The 22,660-nt window shown below is 42.6% G+C and overlaps 1 protein-coding gene across 1 annotated transcript in view; it reads right to left on the minus strand.

The window, feature by feature from the left end:
* SORCS1 (sortilin related VPS10 domain containing receptor 1) overlaps positions 1-22,660 on the minus strand; it is a 615,871-nt gene that overhangs the window by 180,099 nt on the left and 413,112 nt on the right. The gene's annotated exons all lie outside the window — the stretch shown is intronic.

Here is a 22,660-nt window from a genome sequence, read left to right on the forward strand (position 1 = left end):
TCCAGCGACACACAAGGTGAGCCACAGCCAGCAGACACGTGGAGTCTACGGGCCGAAGCGACAGCAACTGCCAACAACAGTGGCAAACCACGAAACCCACCCGGCGAACTCTACTCAACGTCCAAAGCACCCACAGATGACGCTGAGGAGACAGCACATCATCACAGACAGGAATGGGAGGCGGCTGAAGCTACCTGCACGGGCCGTGCCAAAACCCATATGCCGAAGACACACGGCACCTGGACGACGGGCTCCCAGGATGTACGGGGGGAGAGCTGCAACGCGGGGAGCAGAGACACACCTGCTCCTGCCACTGCACCGCACACAGAGAGAGCAGGTGGGGGAAACCGAGACTGGTCTCAGGCGTCCTCACTGTACTTGGACTTTAAGTGGCATAGGCTAAACGCCATAAACAGACTCACACCAGACCCAGTATAACCAGGGTAACAGCCAGTTATAATCTACCAACATGATTTAACGTTGTCTACATTACGTTTTCTTTTTGTTGTTTGTTTTTTATTCTTCATTTATATATTGCCCATGTTGAAACTAGCAATCATACTGTTTTACGCCCTAATCCTACCACAACACACACAGTATTTCTTGGCTCAGCCTGTGGTCAACTTGGCATGTTTCTGCCATGTGAGAGTATTGCATGTGTTAGAGGCTTATGTACCTTATTTACGCTCTAATACTACAGACCCTAACCACATTAACATGTTTAAATACCTAGCATAGTATACCCTCGGTACCTGTAATGCTACCAGACCAGCTTAGGTGATACTGCGACAATTGTACCTAACAATTATGACTGTGTTGAAAATTTACTTAAACTACTGGATAAACAAGCCCTCAGATACGCTTATGGGCAGCAGACCCGATTGAGCCTTGATTTTTCTATGTTATAAAAATATAGTTCATGCAGACAGCACGCAACCGTATAGACATACTTACCCAGATTACCACTCTTGCTAGCTACCGCATGCTTAGACTGCACACCCATACGCATCAACGTTGTTCACCATATCAAGAAGCCTGGTAAAGCCTGGTAAATGACTACCCACAATGCAGGCTCGGTTTCACCACCCATGTGTATGTTTAACCTGGGGTAATTTCCTTTTGGTGTAATAGCTTGCACCCAAATGGGTCTGAGGACCCATTGCTTGTAATCCCACTATATACCATTGTATAGTTATACATACTTACTGACAGTCTACTTTGGGTGCAATAGATGGTTTCATTGTTTAAATGTTCAATGTAGATCTAGCCTACCCTAGATTTCACGTCTTGACCACAACAATCTCCTAGACGTACAGCAGGTTATGCAGTAGGGTTAGCCTGATAGCGCAGTAAGCTTAGCCTGCAATATCACGACGTCATAGACACCGCATGTCCTGTGTCCCACAGAATATGCTAAACGTTAGACGAGCCTACGACACCTAGTGAGACACCACGACACTAGATACACTGGAAAGGCCGCACCCGTTATACTGCATCTTACCACAACTTGTTTAAAATATGTGTCTGTTCAACGACTTTAAAGAATAAAAAATGGGGCATTCATAATCCGGAGATGTAAATAACACTGTTATTCGCTGTGATAACCCTTTTTTGTGGAATACCCTTGCATTTCCCTTTCTTTATTCTGTACCCTTCATGTATGCCTTAATAAAATAAAGATTGACAAAAAAAAAAAAAAAAAGTTTTTATTACCTATCCTGCATCAATATCTTTGCAAAGTATGTCTAATAGATTACATCATCATTACAAAGGGCCAAACTGTGCTCTCTTCAGAAGAAGGAGTTAGTAAACTCCAATGGTTTTATGTGAGTCCTGGGATATGAAGAGTTTAATAGACATATTTTTGTCAGAAACTGTCACAAAGTTAGATTATTTTTTTTAAATAAATTGGAGAGCTCTATAAATTATAAAACAAAATATAAAAGTTGATATTCTTTTGCTCTCTGAATATTGCCTAAAATATAGGCACATCTATCACTTAGAATTTAATTTGTTAATTAACCTATAATGAATCCCCAATTGTCCCTGTGATTTTGTTTCCTATTGCTAATCATGCTTGACAGCAGAGTGTGCAAAGGAATTCAGTAAAAAAACACACATCTCTTCAGAGAGCAAGGTTGTATCAACTGCATAACAATTTGATTCCAATATATTTATTAAAGTCAGGCAGCATTACTGCAAAAAGCAGTACATATAACAACAAAAGAAAAGAGTGGAATAGTCAGTGCATCATAAACAATGACTTAAAATTCAAAATCAGATTTTCATACATCCAAGCATTCTTCATCCCAAATGGAATAACCATGAATTGATACAGGCCAAATGGGGTGATGAATGCTAACTTAGGAATAGCATCAGGCTCCAAGGGGATCTGCCAATACCCTTTGCACAAGTCTATAGTGGTGAAATAATTCCCTCCTGCGATCCGGTCTAATAGCTCATCTACCCTGGGTAACCGACTGGTCGGTGAGCTTGTGGTAGTCATTACAGAAGCAGGTCATACGCTCCCGCTTAGGCACCTAAATCACGGGGAAGCCCAAGGACTCTGGGAAGGTTCTATTACCTCTAATTTTAGTATGTTCTGGATTTCTTTGTGCATGCTCTTCCTAACTTCTTTGGGGATGTGATACGGTTGTTGCCGGAGAGCTACCTGACCTGGGGTTTCTACTCGGTGTATCGCCAGTGCCGTGTACAGCAGTAGGGCAGAAAACATATCACAGAATTCCTCTAGCAGTTGGAAGGCTTGCTGCTTTACAGAGGGGCTTAAGTCAGTTCCTAGACTGACTTGCTCTACCCAAACAGGGTTGGTAGAAAGCATATCAGGTAAGGGAAGACCTTCGCGGTCCTCGAAGGCTGGGGTGCAAACTGCGGATCCCCCTTCTGTCCATTCTAGATACAGCTTAATCATGTTCACATGAAAGGACCTTCTGATCCTCTCATCCGAGCATTTCACCACTATATAGGTGGTGTCGCTTACCCTCTCGACTACCTTGAAGGTACTCTGCCAGGCTGCTTGGAGCTTATCTGCTTTAGTGGGCCTTAGCATTAACACTTTTTGCCCAGCCTCTAGAATGCGATCTCTAGCCCCACGGTCATACCAATGTTTCTGGCACTGCTGGACCGCCCGCAAGTTCTCTCGAATGGACTTAGTTAGGGCTTGCAGCCGGTCCCGCAACTCCAGCACATAAAGCCCTATAGGGGTACCTGCTTCCCCATATCTCCCTCCCAATGCTCTTGTACAAGGTCCAGGGGTCTCATAAATCTACATACAATAGTTCAAAGGGGGAGAATCCGGTCGACTCCTGGCGTACTTCCCAGTATGCGAACAGTAGATGGGGAAGAATCTTTTCCCAGTTTCGGCAGGACTCTGTGATCGTTCGTAGCATCTGTTTAAGCATGCCATTGAATTGCTCACAAAGCCCTTATATCTGTGATAAGGGGAGCATAATATGGGTTTCACCTCACAGCTCTGCCAGAGCTGTTAAGTAAATGCCGCTGTGAACTGGGTCCCCTGATTGGATACAATTTCCCAGGGATATCCTACTCGAGTGAAGACCTGCACCAGGGCCTCCACTACGGTCTCTGCATGAATATTGGAGAGGGCTATGGCTTCAGGGTACAGCATAGCTTAGTCCATGACCATAAGAATATACTTCGTCCCTGATGGACTAGACTTGCTAAAGGGTCTACCAGGTCTACCGCTACCCGGATTGAAGGGTTCTTCTACTATAGGGAATGGTATAAGTTTATCCGTAGAATGGTCACCCCTTTTTCCTATCCTTTGACACACATTGCATGTCCTACAATATTGCTGTAAGTCCCTGGTGACTCAGAGCCAAAAAAAACACTTGAGTTAACGGGTCCTTAGTCTTCCTTATGCCTAAGTGGCCTGCTAAGGGTATATCATGACTGAGTCTGAGTAGCTCAGCACAGTATTTACGGGGTACCACTAACTGTCCCTTGGTCACTTGGATCACTCCCACCTCTGTTCCTCAGTGCTGCTCATGTCTGCATTACTGGTTCGGTCGCTCTCCACCAGTTCGGCAATTATTGTGGCTTTCGGATTGTTACTTGCCACTATGCTTAGAGCTTCCAGCAAATCCTTAAAGTTGTTTGTTTGAGACGTTTGTGTTGCTGGGCCATTCACTTTTCCTTTTGGTTCAGGACATCCGTTCGGGAGACGAATCCTGCCGCTTGCCACTCCGACTGAGTATATCAGTTTTAAATCTCCCGAGTCCCATGTGCAGTAGTGATTATAGCCCAAGTTCCCCAAACATCAGCCTAGACTTGATGAAGAGTAGAAATTAATGTTTTTAATCTTGCCAACTGGCACACTTATATACAAAATAGGGAGGCAGGAAAACACGCCCAGAACACTCACACAAAATGGCTACAAATTACAGTGTGAACATGACTAGGCATAAATTACATAAAATATGAAAACACATAAAAATACATAATAAAGATATAGGAACCCCCACAAATGTTACATCTCCAGATAGCCTGGATCTGAGCACCCAAGTTGTACAAATAGTGCTCAGATTCCACGAATACAGACGAATCGCACCGTGCTGAAGTTTTGACCGACCGCTCATGAGACGTATGCCCAAAACAGTTCCAGAGTTTTTGTGGTAGCAGTCGGTCAATTTCGGGAGTTCCATACCAATAAACTGTTGAATGGTTTCCCTGACTCATAGGTAGCGTTTGTTCATCTTGTCCATACGAAGAAACCTATCAAACAGTACTCTCCTGGCTTGTCGCGGAAAGAAGCAGGCGTTTGCATGGTTTTACCGATGTTCGTGTGGTCAAGTGTCCGACTTAGAGTTCCAGATACTCAATGACCAAGTCCCGCTGCCTGCGTTCATTCGACAAGATGGCCGCCGCTTTCTCCAGCATGTGGCGTTCGGTTACACAAAGAGCAGACACACAGAGAGAGCACTTAATCATTTGTTTTTTTGTAGTAAATGAGCAAGGGGTGGTCGGTGTTCGGTAGATTTAACTACCGAATGCGGGGACAAACATGAATGAAGTTCAGGAACCTGTTAGTGACTTTAGGAGGAGGATATCTCCTATGCAGACAAAATAGTGGATTTTTTCACAAGAGCATTACGGGGGATGTAGTTCACAACATCTGAAGTTCCAAAGGGTACCTATCCCTGCTCTACACCATGCTGACATGTTCCTTTTAATGGGAAAGAGCACCGATTTCTAAAATGGCCATGTTTATTTCGGGTGTCATCAGTTTTGCTAGTTGTGCCAACGGCGACCCCGCTGGGAGTCCTGCGCATCTGTCTCAATGTTGGGGCGGAATGTAGAGAGCATTTTTATGAGAGTTAAAAATGGTGTACTTTTAGATGCTCTACAGGTGTAATTAAATCACTGTAATTTTCACTGCTGGCAATTTTTAATCCCTATAGATGGGATGTTTGATAAGAACTTTCCCTTTTTTAGGCTGACATTGTCTTACTTTGTAAAAATGTTCTATAATAATACTCATAGTAATGTGGAAAAACAAGCAATCATTTTCTTTATTTAACAGTGATCATTATGGTAACAAAGCAAAAACTATTAAATTATTGTTAAATATAACCTTATTTGTTGCAAGGAACATGGATTTTGTTAACACAGCAATTTTCTTTCAATATTACGTTATGACAAACCATTAAGTGATTTATGTGTCCCTGAAAATAATGGTTCACAGCTAAACCATGCTAATAAAAACTAATGGGGGCTTTTATACATTTATTTTGTCTTTTTTTTTTTTTTTTTTTCCTAAATAATATTGTATTTATAATAAGAAATATAGTTATAAGGAAAATGTATTTTAAAAACATACAGGATTTATTTAAAATAAATTCCAATATAAAATTCTGTCATGAAATTGCTTTTCTACACATAAACCATTCATCAAAGGGGAAAACCTATTTTTCTAATGAAGGGGTATATGTTTTCTTAAAGCAACACTGAAACCACTGTGACCCTATCCTAACAAGGTTCCATGTTCCTGTCTCCCACCATTTTGTATTGCGGAATAATGGTGAGTTTTCAATGTAGTGAATGCAGTCTAATTTTTCATTTTAAATAATTAGCAAAATATAGACAGATATATACATCTTAGAATTAACTGATCATTTGCAGCCTATTTTTTTTTTATTTCTTATGAAGAACAATATTTTCAGCAAATAATCCATTTCATCTTTTCTTTGTCTGTTTCAATCTCTATGTGCTTATGTCTATCTCATATCCTCCACAATTGTACACTTAATTTGTTCCTTTATGTTTATCTCTTTTTATCTCTCTGCTCCTCAACGTTCATTCTGCCCTGACCAAAAAATAAATAAATGGTATTTGAGTATTTGAGTTCCTATCTCACTAGCTCACTTTTTCTATCAGTAATGGAAAGGTAGCAAGATAATTAATATTATTAGTTATTAGTCATTATCACCATTGACAAATTATTAGTATGTTTGGCAGATGAGACACTAGGTGCAGCTCTGGCAAGTATATATATATAGTTATATAATTATGTTTTATTTTTTGAATTTTTGTGTCTTACTGTGCAGTTTTAAATAAATGCTTTGGTAATGACACAGAACATGCCATAAGATAAGTATAGATAAGTATGAGCAGTTAAGATTTGCTGCACCATTTTTTGCTTGAAAGAAAATTAATAATAAATATAATCTAAGTAAATAAGAAATATAAATACCAAGCTAAACATGCATATCCAGTCCTAGCTGGTATTGAGTGCTTGCACTGGAGTTAAATTGCTAAATATGGAGATACCTCATAATAATGTATAATCATAATAACATTCCGGGTAGGAAGAGTAAAAAAAGTTTAGGTACCGCTGGGTATCAGGGACAATAAAGAGATGTAGCACTGAGATCAAAGCAATGCATAAACAAGTAAAAGAACTGGTGAAAGCAGGGCATTGCTTATGCCACAAACATTATGCATCAGTTAAAAGTCACCCAATTCCAATATTCGACTACAGTAGGAAGACAGTCTCTTTTGCACCTTATGGCTGGATCGCAGACCCTCAGGAACTCCAAATCATGGAGAGCCCTCTAGGTAACTGGACGTCGGGTCAGATGGAGCTCAGAATGAGCCCCCAGCTCAGAAGAAGAGCAATGTGCCAGCAGCGGACTGCAATGGTGGATGTGCAGTGGTGTGGGAGAGTGGAGACTTAGTTGCAATCCTGTGCAAGAATGCTTGGCATAGCTTGTCAAATTTAGCTTCAAAGAGGTCCATCCATGCCTGACCTCCCTGTGTCTCTTGGCTGTGTGAAAGCTTTAACGCGGTAGCCATCTTAAACCATCCATGCAGTCTTTATCTGGATATGAGCCCAACAGTGCAGGGTAAGTAGCTGTCCCAATGGGGACCGGGATATCCCCCATCGGTCCAAAGTGGGGGGTGCAGAATTTCCGCAGAGTTGTAAGCCCTGAGCCAGGAGATCAGACACCTCTCCCAGCTGCTATTGGCCGTAGATCAATTTGTGGTAAGTGCCTATCAAAACGGTGCAAACTGTACAGATTGTACAATGCAGACTGTAGTTAGGTAGGTCAACTGCTGTTGGTAGTGAATTTCCGAGGGTTTTATGCACATTTAAATGCCTCCAGGTTTCTCTTGTATTTTCATGCCTCTCTAATTCTAACTCTGAAAGTTTTTTTTCCTATATTGCTTGTTTTGCTCTATTTGTACCTTGCTATTGCTGTTCAACAATCATAACAAACAGGGATCTCATTCCTGGCAGTCTAGTAGCAGACATCTCACTGTTAACACATTATCAGAGCTTATTACATTACTGAACCAGATGACAATCATAAACTGCAATCCAAGGTCCTTCGACATATTGCTTTCATTCATCTGTGACCCCCTTACATTTGAGTTAATACTGCAACTGATACTGGACTGGATGCAACTAAACAAAACGATTTCTGTCCCATCCCTATCATGCTGAGTAACTTAGAGACTACTTTCAAATATATTTACACATGTATTCACGATGAGAGCTGCTAAACTCTAACTGCTAAGGCTTTTGATATTGTTAGTGAGAACAAAGCATCTGTTTCAACAAACAGACAGACATCCTTGCATGATGGATGGTGTTTACTTGTTGTTTAAGTGTTTGTTTTCATGTTTCGAGGAGAACAACCAAAGTCCAAGATGTATTACCTATTTGAAAGTACTTTATTTTAAGTAGTGCAATTTGTTTAGTTTTCTATTATTTCTATTTATCTTTATTCTTTACTTTAGAGAGGCTGTATACAAGCGTTCATTAATGCATACACTAGTAAATTAAAAAAAAAAAAATAAAGAAGGAATTATTTATCATATTGCACCCAATGCTAACATTATGGAGGTATTCACGTATTAGAAAGTGGTGATAATAAAGTGAGCAGGAAGAGGCACTATCATTGTTTTCTGAGTAACCAGAAATACCACAAATTTCAGTATATTTCTAAGCCAGAGGTAGTCAACATTTGGCACACTTTATGTTGTGGACTACATCTCCCCTGATGCTTTGCCAACGTTATGACTGTAGTAGCAATATGGAAAAATGTAGTCCACAACATCTGAAGTGCCAAAATTTGCCTTCTATGTCATTGTTGTCAAAATAAACCTCTAACTCTGTTTCCTCATGATATCATAATGGGCTCTTGAAGAGATATTGTAGGCACTATATCTGCTTCATCTCATTGAAGTAGTTATAGTGTCTGGAATCCCCTGGCTCCATCCTTCATTTAGCAATAAACCATTTTTTATTTTTTATTACTAACCAAGAGTCCCCGTGCGGAAGCATTAGCAAGAGCAGAAATGGGTGGCCGTGCTTTAAGCGTAACACATCGACAATTGCTGGTATGAATTGGCACGGCTAGAAGGAAGTGTGTAATCTCTGCCTTAGCCATACCTCCAGTTGGGGTCAGGATGTGGGTGGCCAAGAACCCTTATTTAGTGTTAAACTGCTTAAAAATGGTTTAACATTGAATAGAAGGACAGTGTCAGGGGACTCCAAGCACTATAACCACTTCAATGACATGAAAAGGTTGTAGTGCCTACAGTGTTCCTTTGAATTCAGAATAAAAGGAGAGTGTGACCTAAAATTCTTGCTATAAACAATCACCCTGGGTCAATTTTATTGCTCTCTTACAAGTCAATACTTAGTAAATTATCAATTTATTATACACATTAGAAAATTGTGAGTCAGTTGCAATTGTTGATTTTGCAATCTTCTTGCCTTAAGTGAACTTGATAATCTTCTCCTTGAAAGGTATTTCACACAACATTTTACAACTGGGTTGCAAACTCAGTTCTGTGTGACCCGCTGTGAACAGGTCCCTTATTTTTTTAAAGCATTAAAACATATCTTTTTGCAATGCTTTTATAGAAATAGATTAAAGGGAATTTGTAGATATATACAATGTTGCTGCTGGTTCTTTGAAAATAAATTTTTTTCCATTGCTTTAATAGGATAGAACTGCTTTGATAATGACCTTATGTTGCTGTACTTCTTCTGCTATTAAATTCTCACAAGGAAACTATCTGAGCATTGTCTGAAGATATAAGGGAATGATTAAAACTGCTGGGTATATAGTGGAAGAAATGAGCCAACGGGACACATAGCGATATTCATTATCCTTGACTTAATGCAGACTGAATGCTCAAAGATTGTCTTCTCTGGTTTCAACCCGTCTATATACTGTTCTCTTTTGTAGAAAATATTACCAACTGGTTAATTCTTGTGAATTATCATGATAGAAAGTGTTCAGCCTGATCTGTCTCATTGATTGTGAAATGTACAAAACAAAGTGCCTAGCAATGAAGAGTTGGGTTCTAGCCTCTAGTGCTAAACAATTAGATAACATGGCATGGCATCAGGTGACATCTTCCCTTTCAATATCTTTGATCCAGAAGCCCTCCCATCTAATTTATTCCAGTATTGCTTTTACTTTCTTGCTCTTCTCTTACAAGTATATAATGATAGGCCCCAGGCTACCGTAGCTCGTTCACATGATCTGACTTAAGTGTAATAAAATAATATTGGCATGTTATTTCTACATTAGTGCATTTAACCCCAAAATTACTTTTTTTCTTATTGTCTTTTTGTGGTCCTAATTTTTGTTTTAAGCAAGCATTTCCCATAAACACATTATTTTCTTCTTTACAGTACTTGAAGGGCATGCAGTTTTTGGTGCCTCTTTTGAATATTATGTTTTTGCAGGTATGTATCCAATTGGTGTTTAAACATTTATATAGACTCTGATAAAACAACATCTTCAAGCAGAGGATTCCACATCCTTATTCCTCTTACAGTAAAAAAAAAAAAAAAAAAAAAATTTCCTTTGCCTTAAACTAATAATAGTAATAATTGTAATTGTAACAGACCCTGGCAGATACAAACATTGCCAGGTCCACTCTTTTAATAGTGGGATAACATCACTAGATGTTTCAAAGGTGTATGGCTACATACATTCTTTGCATTTAAAGGAACTAGGACAGAGACTCTTTGAAGAAGAAGCAAGAAAATGATTTACAAAATGAGTGAGTGTTTTTTTTTTAATATATGTTAGTTGGACCCAAAATGTATGTATAATAGTGTCAGCCCCTGTGATGGGAAGATGCTCTCATAAAGCCTTTTTTATATGTAAATATAACTATTTGCTCTACTGGCTCTCAAAGGGTGTACTACTAGATCAACCCCTATAGAAATGAGCTTTCTTAATCCAGATCTAATTGACTTCTGAAACATTCAGATTTGGAAAAACAAACTGCAAAACAAACCAAAACAAAAAATAAACACATCGACAACCAAGATATCCATTTATTTTGTAGGTATCGCTACAAAAATAATTACAGAAATGGAGGTTATGATGTAGTTTTATGACTTTCTGTTCATGGATTAAAATACATCAATCAACAACAAATTCGTGTTTGACGAGAACACATTTTCTTGACAAGCAATGCAAATGTCAGCTATGCAATTAAATGTGTTTTTGTGACTGTGCTCTGCCGTGTATCAAGCACAGCTGATAAATACACACAGAGCCTCTCATCCTGCCCTCTCATTAAGACTTTGGTTTATTTTAAGAAAAGACACAAATTATTTCCTTGCAAGGATAAATGTGCCGCTTGTCTGTGCTTTTGATATCTCATGTTTTAACATGTGACGGACATTCTCAGTCAGTAAAGAAAAACACTGTAGATACTGCTAAAACATTTTTTTTTTTTTAAATATCTACAAAAACAAGACTAAAATTGATCTTTATTCAAAATGTAATAGCTCTATGATAAATATTAAGGCATAGGTTCTAAAAATGTAAGTGTGAGAAATAAATGAAAATGTAAGAATCATTTAGAATATTGTTTTTTTTTTATTGAAAATTTACTGAAATTAATTTAAAAAAATATTTGCAAAGTCTTGGCCAAAAAAGCTGATCTGTAAAAAAAAAAAAAACTGGACTGCCAGGAATGAGATTCCTGTTAATAGAGTAATCTGAAAATCTAACTATTATTTTTATTATTATTATTATTGGCATTTTTATAGTGCCAACAAATTCCTTAACGCTTTACAATAAGACAATTACAAAATATAACAGGAATGATAGGTTGAAGAGGAATCTAGAGGAGGTGGAGTATAAAACACAATAGGAGGAGATAGCTATCAAACAAGGTGGAAGTGAAGCAGGAGGAGAGAGTAGAGTGCTGCCCTTAGGAAAAAGCAAGGGACAGGTATTTGAGGTAGAGTTTACTCTGGGAGGCCATAAGCTTTCCTGAATAGATGGATTTTAAGGCATTTCTTAAATGATTGAAGACTACAGGAATGTCTGATGGTGGTAGGAAAGCTATTCCAAAGAAAAGGAGACACCCGGGAGAAGTCCTGTAAACGTTGGCAGTACGGGTGCAAGCAGTGGACAGGCGAAGGTCATGGAGAAAGTGTCGAGACCTAGAAGGGGCATACTTGTAGATCAGGGAAGAGATATAAGAGGGGCTAGAACCGTTCAGAGCTTTATAGGTATGGATTAGTACTTTGAATTGACTCCTATAGAATACAGGAAGCCAATGTAAGGACTGATAGAGGGTGTAGGTAATTACAGATTTTAGGCAAAAATAGCTAATTTGGAAATGTTCCACTAATTTACGATCACAGTCAGACTTTTCTAGTCTTAATCTTGCAATTAAGTTTTTAGTTCATCACCATTAATGGGACAATGTACTGCTCAAATATAAAGCAATAAATAAAATATCCCTATTTGGTTGATATACTAATAAAGCTTATATGCTTTTAATTATACATTTTTTTCATTGGGGGTATATCCATAGGCGTGCTCACGGGGTGTGCCGGGTGTGCCTGGGCACACCCTAATCCCCGCGGCACGCCTATGTATTGAGACCGGCAGGGGAGATCTCACTATCCCCCCTGTCGGCTCATGCAGAGCCGGTGCTATCCAAACGCCGGCTTTGCTCTCAGCCTCCCTCCCCACCAACCACAGGCAGTGAGGGAGGCAGGAGAGGACCGGCAGAGCTCTTGCCAGCAGCTCCGCCGGGTTCCTCTCGCGAGATCTGAGCGTTGCCGCGGCAAGGCTCAGATCTCGTGAGAATGAACTCTAGCCCCACAGGCTAGAGTTCACTCACCACTGGACCACCAGGGAAGGATGGCAGAACAAGGATCCCCCCTCCCAGGCATAAGGTAACAAGGGAGGGGGGATATTAACTGATCTGCCCCCACCTCCACTGGACCACCAGGGAATGTAGCAAGGAACAAGAATCCCCCTCCCCACATAAAGTAAGAAGAGAGGGGGGATATTGAGTAATGTACCCCCACCTCCACCCCCCACAATCACCCACACACATACAGCACCCACACACATAAAGCACCTACACACATAAAGCACCTACAGACATACAGCACCCACAGACATACACAGCATCCACACACACATACAGCACCCACACACAGCACACACACACATACAGCACCCACACACATACAGCACCCACAGACATACACAGCACCCACAGACATACACAGCACCCACAGACATACACAGCACCCACACACATACAGCACCCACATACATACACAGCACCTACACACATGCAGCGCCCACAGACATACACAGAACCAACACACATACAGCACCTACACACATACAGCACCTACAGACATACACAGCACCCACACACATACAGCACGCACACACATACAGCACCCACAGACATACACAGCACCTACACACATACAGCACCCACAGACATACACAGCACCCACAAACATACAGCACCCACACACATACACAGCACCCACACACATACACAGCACCAACACACATACAGCACCCACAGACATACACAGCACATACACACATACAGCACCCACAGACATACACAGCACCCACAGACATACAGCACCTACAGACATACAGCACCCAAAGACATACACAGCACCCAAAGACATACACAGCACCTACACACATACAGCACACACACATACAGCACCCTCACAAAAACACACAGCACCCTTAAACACATTACACAAACAGCACCCTAACACACAGCACACAAACAGTACCCTCACAAACACAAACAGGACCCTAACAAACGCACACAGCACACTACCAGTACCCTCACACACAGTACATTAACAGCACCCTCACAAGTGCACACACACACAAACAGCACCCTCACACACAGTACATTAACAGCACCCTCACAAGCGCGCACACACAAACACCCTCACCCACATAGTACACTACCAGCACCCTCACACACACATCACACTAACAGCACACACACACACGGCAGTGTATGTGTGTGTGTGTATATATGTGTATATACATACATACATATATACATACATATATATACGCGGCGTGTGCTTGTGCTTTAGGGTGCACACCCTAATGCAATAGGCTGCGCACGCCTATGGGTATATCTAAAAACAGCTTGTGAAAGCAGGGGATCTTTTTTTCTGTGTCACGTCCTGCTCTGTTCTGTGGAGATGTCTGGCCTTGGCTTCTAGTATCCAGTACTCTTGTTACAATTCTTGTTTAGTTTTTCTTGGTTTTTGTTTTTCTATTCTATGTCTGGTTTTCTTTATGCTGGGATTTCTGGGTTCATTCCTGTAATCCATCCCTGGGATTCCCAGTCTCCAGGTTTCATTTAAATGTTTGTTTTATGTTGCCCCACCCGTTTGTTTTCCATCATTCACTCTGTTTCAGTGTTCCTGCAGGTAGCTCCTCAAGGCTTCTGCCCTTTCTTGCAGTTAAGTGCTATATATGTATTTTGGTTGTTTTAGCATACATTAGGCAGTGTAGGACCTGCCAGATATGGGGTACATTGGCGTTGTTGGCAGGCTTATGCAATGTATGATCATATAGTGTGACTAAATCCCCATAATTTCCATATGTAGTACTTAGTTATTTCTCCTCTTCTTTTGCCTATGTTAACTTGTCTTGTTTTAGTTTGTATACCCAGTCCATGTACAGTCCTGTCCAGTCTTGTCCAAGTTATGTTCATGTTTTCCTCATGTCTTGTGTATATGTTCTGGGTTTAGCTTACTATCCTTCTCTGGTTCTAGGTTATACTAGTTCTGTCTTGTTTTCATGTTTGGTGCCTATCTCTAGTCTTGCCTTGTTTCTAGTACTGGATACAATCTTGCTGCAGAGCCTCCCTATTAAGCTCCTGGGAGGTCTGCTTAATTTCCAAGTTCCTAGTTCCCGGTATCCGCTGAAGCTGATTCAGGGTCTTGGTATGTGGCTGCACAAACGCTGGTGCTCAACACCAGGGGGCATGCGGTTACCCTGCACCAGACCCTGCTAATCCACCTCCACACTGTGACTCCTACTCTGAACATCTGGCATACTGGGTCCCGTTCCTGCTCCGCCGCCTGGACACTGTGTCTGGGTTCCGGACACCGGACCGCCACCCTGACAGTCTGAAACCTTTGCAACTCCTACCCCTTCTAACCCCGCCCAGACTTTCTGTGGCTGTCCAATCACAGACTTCCCAATGCATCTCAATGAGAAGTATTTTCAAGGTAGGAGCTCTGGGCAATTGCTGCCTCTTGAGTTTAGGTTCCACTGAGCTAACCAAACCAGGAAGTAACAGAACCGGTTCCATTGAAAGTAATTTTAGGGGTCTGGAGTGTTCCTTTAACTGTTTAGTAACTGTTTAGTGACTAAACTCTAATTCATTAAAATATCTATCCACCATAATTAACACTATTATTTTACATATACTTACATATTTATAATCCATTTTTTTTATTTGCACAAGATGACATACAATAATTATTAATCATGTCATCATGTTACATTTTAGCAATTTCCATAGTGAATGTTGGAAGCCATCCCAAACATTTTACTTTTGTTCTCTAATCTCAAACATGCAACATAAGAGATATAAAAAAAAGTCACTGAGTGCCACATTGGTGCATAATTCACAGAGCATTGCTGTAACTCTGGAATATGAGAGAACATTTTAACTCTCAATCCCCATTTAGCCTCTTTGGCTGAACTCATATTGAATGCAAAACCCAATGGATTTATTATATCACCCAGGGAGGGCAGAACAGTCAAGAGAGATTCTAGTTTAATTACATAGCTTTTTTGCAGGCTGCAATAGCAACCAACATGCATTATACAAATATTTTCACAAATAAAAAAATTAGATATTACATAATACCCCATATATAAATTATCTTAATATGCCAATGTCATTTATGTGAAGCTACATTGCAAAGATCCCAATAAGAGTAGATCTATTTTTAATCAAATATATAGATATTATGAAAAAACAATTAAATGAATGAAAAGAAAGCAATATTATTTTTAACAATTCTTAATTTGCTGTAAATCCAAAGGCTTTGCTGCTTCTGCAGTGATCTGTAGCTATATGAGGAACTGACTCAATCATGATGCTCACTATACTCTATATAGAGGTGATGACCTTATCCTGACTTTCTGTGGCTTCACAATCACAAACTTCCCAATGCAGCCCAATACAGTCGTCTTTACAAGGCAGTTATTCTGAACAATTGCTGCCTCTTGAGTTTAGCAGTTCAATTGACACCTGCACTTGTATAAAATGAAAAAAAATGAGGACACAGTCTTCACACATAAATCACTTCACTACACCAAAGTGCTTTAGGGGTCCCTTTAACTGTTTAGTGAATAAACTATAAATCATTAAAACAAATATGATTTAATTTTGAGTAAGGGGACAGTATATCATGAACAAACAAGGGTTCCTGTAATTAGTTTAATTGTCAGATTAATGAACAAACTAACAATATAGTTTCTATGAGTATAACACAACAAGAGGACATAGTCTTTGAGGGACATAGTCTTAGAAGAGGGGCAAAGGTTTAAAAACACTATCAGGAAGTATTACTTTACGGAGAGGGTAGTGGACACATGGAATAGCCTTCCAGCTGAAGTGGTAGTAGTTAACACAGTAAAGGAGTTTAAGCATACGTGGGATAGGCATAAGGCTACCGTAGATATAAGATAAGGCCAGGGACCTGTGGCGTACACATGACCTATGGGGCCCTGGTGCGAAAATTGATCCGTGGCCCCCCCCCCCCCGCACGCTTACTCTGCGCGGGCCGGGCCCGCAACACATGGCGGCGGGCACCTGGTCGCAGGGGATGCAGGGCTGCAACCCCTGCGACCGCGGTATGTACACCAGTGCATGCAGATGCACACACACTTAAAGGACCACTACAGACACCCAGATCACATCAGCTCAATGAAGTGGTCTGGGTGTCAGGTCCCTCTAGTTTTAACCCTGCAGCTGAAAGCATAGCAGTTCGAGAGAAACTGCTATGTTTCACTGAGGGTTAATCCAGCCTCTAGTGGCTGTCTCACTGACAGCCGCTAGAGGAGCTTCCGCGATTCTCAGACACTGAACGTCCATAGAAAAGCATTGAGTAATGCTTTCCTATGGGCGGTTTGAATGCGCGCATGGCTCTTGCTGTGCATGCGCATTCAGAGCTGAGAGGCGGAGGGATCCCCAGCGCCAAGGGAGTCCGGCGCTGGAGAAAGGTAAGTGCTGAAGACACGCACATACACACTCTCACGAACAGACGCATACACACTAGCTAACACACACATTTACTGACAGAGACACACTCAGCGACAGACAAACATACACTCACTAACAGACATCAAACAGACTCACTAATACAAACACACTCAGTAACAGACACACACAGTAACACACTCACTGACACTCACTAGCAGACACACTCAACAGACACTCACACTAACTCACAGTAACACTAACACACACAGTAACACACACTAACACTCACAGTAACACTAACACACACACTAACACTCACAGTAAAACACACACTAACACTCACAGTAACACTAACACACACACTAACACTCACAGTAACACACACTAACACTAACACACACACTAACACTCACAGTAACACACACACTAACACTCACAGTAACACTAACACACTGAGTGTTAGTGTGTGTGTTAGTGTTACTATGAGTGTTAGTGTGTGTGTTAGTGTTACTGTGAGTGTTAGTGTGTAACACTAACACACACACTAACACACACACTAACACTAACACACACACTAACACTCACAGTAACACTAACACACACACTAACACACCCACTAACACTCACAGTAAAACACACACTAACACACACAGTAACACTAACACACACAATAACACTAACACACACACACACACACACTAACACATTTTTTTTTTAAATTTAATCCCCCCAGCCTCCTTGCCTTTTGGAGTGCTGAGGGGATTCCCTGGGGTCCAGTGGTGCTGCTGGGCTCCTGGGGGGCCGGTCACCCGGCGGGCAGGCAAGCAGGCGGGCGCGCAAGGGAGCACTCTCCCCTGAGTGCTTCCTCTTCAGCTCCCTCGCGCGCCGCGTACTGATACCTGCGCCGGAAGATGACGTCATCTTCCGGCTCCGGTATCATTGCGGTGCGCGAGGGAGCTGAAGAGGAAGCACTCAGGGGAGAGTGCTCCCTCGCGCGCCCGCAGGACCGGCCAGCCGGGTGACAGCAGGGCCAGCCTCGGGGGGCCCGGAGGTGGCCGGCTCCTGGGCCCCCAGGAGAAGAGGCTGGCCAAGTGACATACATACCGGGTCGCAGGGGCGGCCGGGCCCCCTGGTGGGCCGGGCCCGGTCGCAGCCGCGACCCCTGCGACCCTGGTATGTACGCCACTGCCAGGGACTAATGAAAGTATTTAGAAAATTGTGCGGACTAGATGGGCCGAGTGGTTTCTATGTTTCTATGTTTATATTAGGAAAGGTTAACTTATATTTTCTCATTCAATGGATATATAATTCATCATAAAATACACGAAACATACCATTGCTATAGGAGCTATCAATTAATATTATATTATATATAATATTAATACTAGTTGTGACATTCAGCATTTTTTTCTCCTAGCTTCCATCCAACCTTCTATCGCCCACCTACATTCTACCCAATTGGCCTTTATTGGGAAGCATTATGCTAATCAGACAGAAGGTGGGTGGGCGTGCGAAGGTTGGGTGGATTGATGTGACATACTGAATTCACTGTCAGTGCATTTGGTGATGATATTTTGTTTAGCATTTACATATAATATATGTAATAATCTTGAATTACATTTAATGTTAAACATGCAGGCCAACCTTAGGTTCATAATATAGGTTCAAATACCCTTTTTTTTAAATTGCTAGATAACTGTATCTGACAAAATAGCATCCATGTACCTATGTTAATATTTTGTCTATTATGTTACAAGATATGGGATATTGAATAAGCTCTAATAATTTTTATCACCCCCTCCCTTCTGTTAATTACATTTGTGCATTACAGATGTCCCTTGTTGCTGGTTCAGGCTCCGCTTCAGCTCCTCCTCTGCCTATGTCAGCCGGCGGGGGGGACATAATGCGCATACACAGTGATCGCATTAGGACTTTCCCCATAGAAAATCATTGTATAATGGTTTCTCATGGGGTTTTGGGTGATGCTAGATGTTATGATGCATAGAGTGAGGACGTCCAGTGTCAGTTTGGCAACGGAAAGTCGCCAAACCACCTGGAAGTTCCTCTAGTGTCTTTCTGGTAGACAGCTACTAGTGGTTGAGATAACCCTGCAAGGTAATTACTGCAGTTTATCAAAAACTGCAATAATTCAAATTTCAGGGTTAAGGGGACTGGGATACTGCACCCAGACCACTTCAATGAAAATTTACATTAAGTACATGTTTAGGTACCATGTGCAGCAAAAAATGTCCAACATTGTTACTTTGGTGAAGATCTAGCCATTTACTCCAGATTTTTAATAAATGTTAGAAGCTTCTATTTTTTAGTAATTTGGTAGTGAAGAAATTATCATAAATATCGTTTAGGAGTCTCATGGTTAAGTTTGTGAACACAGAGGATTTAAAAGACTGAATTTGAACATCTAATGAACTTGATCAAATGGTTGTACTGCTAATTAAACGGTGGTTTATTTTAGTACTTTTAATTAAAGAAACACTTACAGATCAATTTATTAGCTGCTGGAAAAAACGTGTGTATCTGCAAAAAGTCAGAAAAATAGTTCATGGTATTTTAGGCATAGTTCATTGGCAGACTGAAGAGAATAACTCAACTATTTAACTGTATCACGTTCTAGTGATGTAAGTCCAAATTTTGCATAGTGCTGGGAAAATATATTGTGATAAATGGCAATTATCAGCTATAAAACGGTAAAAAAAGATTTGCTGTTTATTTCTGCAATAACTACATCTCTATTAAAAAGCATGCCGGAGTCTGTGAGACCACAGCATGTAACGTAACAGAGCCAGTTGGCTCTCCCTCATCCTAAGAAACAGAAAAAATAAACCAAAGGGGTCTTGTAGACCAGACGAGACATAATATTAACCAGACAAAGCCCAAACGACTATTTCACACTTTTATTGCTCTCCTTCGCCCTCTTGTCCCCCTCCTCCTACCACCCTGTCTGCCTCAAACTTTGCAACTTACTTCACTGAGAAAATTTCTACAATCAGGGATTCTCTAACCTCTCTCCCTCCCCTTCCAATACATCACCCAACCAGGGGCGTCTTTAATATGGATTGGACCCTGGGCAAACATTTGCTTGGGGCCCCTGAACCCTGTCGTCCCCCCAACCCAACGCAGAGGCGGACGTAAAGTAGAGAGGGCTCTGGTGCATGAATTATTTTGGGCAAGAGGGGCAAAAGGTAGATCCCCATCTGTCATGCAACTCCAGCAATGCTTTGACAGCTGGGGCGCTACCATTTTCCCATGCATGCAGGGTTGTATTTAGCACTGAGCAGTATGTGTAGTGTTGGTTTATGAATACACTGGTGTGTTTATATATAATTTTGTTGTTTAAAAAAAGAAGTGTGTTTATATGTAGTGTTGAAGTTTGAATGCAGGTGTGTATTTGCGTGTAGTGTTGAATGCTGAGATGTATGCACAAATACACATGCACTGTCACAAACACACACATACACACATAGAAACACTTGCAGATACACAGATATACACAATCATACAGATGCAGCTATACAGACACATTTACACACACACACATACATACACACAACCTGGCGCACATGCAGACACACAGATGCACACATGCAGATACACTGACAACATACAGATACACAGACACACACAATGACAACATACAGACACACAGATACATAACCTGACAAATGCAGATACAAACACTGACACACATGCAGATACACACATTGGCTACATACAGATAAATGCACAGGTATACACACTGGCACACACACACAGATACATACATACTGGCAACATACAGATACACACTGACACACACACACACACACACAGACACTGTGACAGACATACTGACACTGTGACAGACATACATACTGACCAGGGGCGGACTGACCGGTCGGGCACTTCGGACATGGTCCGAGGGCCCGGCCGGGAGGGGGGCCCGCCATCAGGGGGCCCGGCCGCCCCTTTAAATGCTGCAGCCGCCTGAGCACTCTCTTAAGAGCGTTCAGGCGGCTGCAGCTTCTCACCTCCCCTCCCCGTAGCGTGGCCGAGCTGCTCTGCGTCCGCGGTGCCGGCCGGAGTGATAGGAAGGTGCACACACACTGAGTGTGCACCTTCCTGTCAGTCCGGCCGGGTACAGGAAACAGAAACTCCTGTTCCGCGCGGAACAGGAGTTTCTGTTTCCTGTACCCGGCCGGACTGACAGGAAGGTGCACACTGAGTGTGCACCTTCCTATCACTCCGGCCGGCAACGCGGACTGGAGTGCAGCTCGGCCACGCTACAGGTGGGGGTGGGGGGCAAAAACAGAAGGGGAGGGGGCAAAAACAGAAGGGAAGGGGAGGGGAGGGGGGCAAAAACAGAAGGGGAGGGGGGCAAAAAGAGGAGGGGAGGGGGGCAAAAAGAGGAGGGGAGGGGGGCAAAAAGAGGAGGGGAGGGGGGGCAAAAAGAGAAGGAGGGGGGGCAAAAAGAGGAGGGGAGGGGGGCAAAAAGAGGAGGGGAGGGGGGGCAAAAAGAGAAGGGGGGGGGGGCAAAAAGGGGAGGGGAGGGTGGGCAAAAAGAGAAGGGGAGGGGGGCAAAAAGAGAAGGGGAGGGGGGCAAAAAGAGAAGGGGAGGGGGGGCAAAAAGAGAAGGGGAGGGGGGGCAAAAAGAGAAGGAGGGGAGGGGGGGGCAAAAAGAGAAAGGGAGGGGAGGGGGGCAAAAAGAGAAAGGGAGGGGAGGGGGGGCAAAACGAGAAGGTGAGGGGAGGGGGCAAAAAGAGAAAGGGAGGGGGGCAAAAAGAAAAAGGGAGGGGAGGGAGTAAAAAGAAAGGGGGGGTAAAAAGAAAGGGAGGGGGGTAAAAAAAAAGGGAGGGGGGTAAAATGAGAGGGAGGGGGAGTAAGAAGAGAGAGAGGGGGTAGGAAGAGAGGAGGGGGGAGTAAGAAGGGGGTAGGGGGAGGGGGGAGTAAGAAGGGGGTAAGAAGAGGGGGAGGGAAGAGTAAGAAGAGGGGAGGAGGGTAAGAAGAGGGGGGAGGGGGGTAAGAAGGGGTAATAAGAGGGGGAGGGGGGAGTAAGAAGAGGGGGAGGAAGTAACAAGAGGTGGGAGTAAGCAGAGGGGGAGGGGGGTAAGAAGAGGGGGGAGGGGGGTAAGAAGAGAGGGGGCGGGAGTAAGAAGGGGTAAGAAGAGGGGAAGGGGGGAGTAAGAAGAGGGGGAGGGAGTAAGAAGAGGGGGAGGGAGTAAGAAGAGGGGGAGGAAGTAACAAGAGGTGGGAGTAAGCAGAGGGGGAGGGGGGTAAGAAGAGGGGGAGGGGGGAGTAAGAGGAGGGCAATTGCCCCCTCCCCTGTCCGCAGGCACCGTGCGGGCAGCCGGCAGGGGAGGGAGGAAGATAGGACCCGGGAGCTCAGCCTGCAGCTCCTCTGGGTCCTTCTTGCACGAGCACAGATCGTTACCGCGGTTACCACGGCAACGTTACAGCTCTGGCGAAAGTAAACTCTAGCCCTGGAGCTACGGGCTAGAGTTCACTCTCAACACTGTGACCACCAGGGATTCCTGGTGGTTGCAGTGGTGAGAGTGAACTCTAGCCCCATAAACACACTACCCCACACAGCATACACATTCACACACTGCCCCCC

This window comes from Pelobates fuscus, chromosome 10, assembly GCF_036172605.1.
Source record: "Pelobates fuscus isolate aPelFus1 chromosome 10, aPelFus1.pri, whole genome shotgun sequence".
Taxonomy (NCBI): domain Eukaryota; kingdom Metazoa; phylum Chordata; class Amphibia; order Anura; family Pelobatidae; genus Pelobates; species Pelobates fuscus.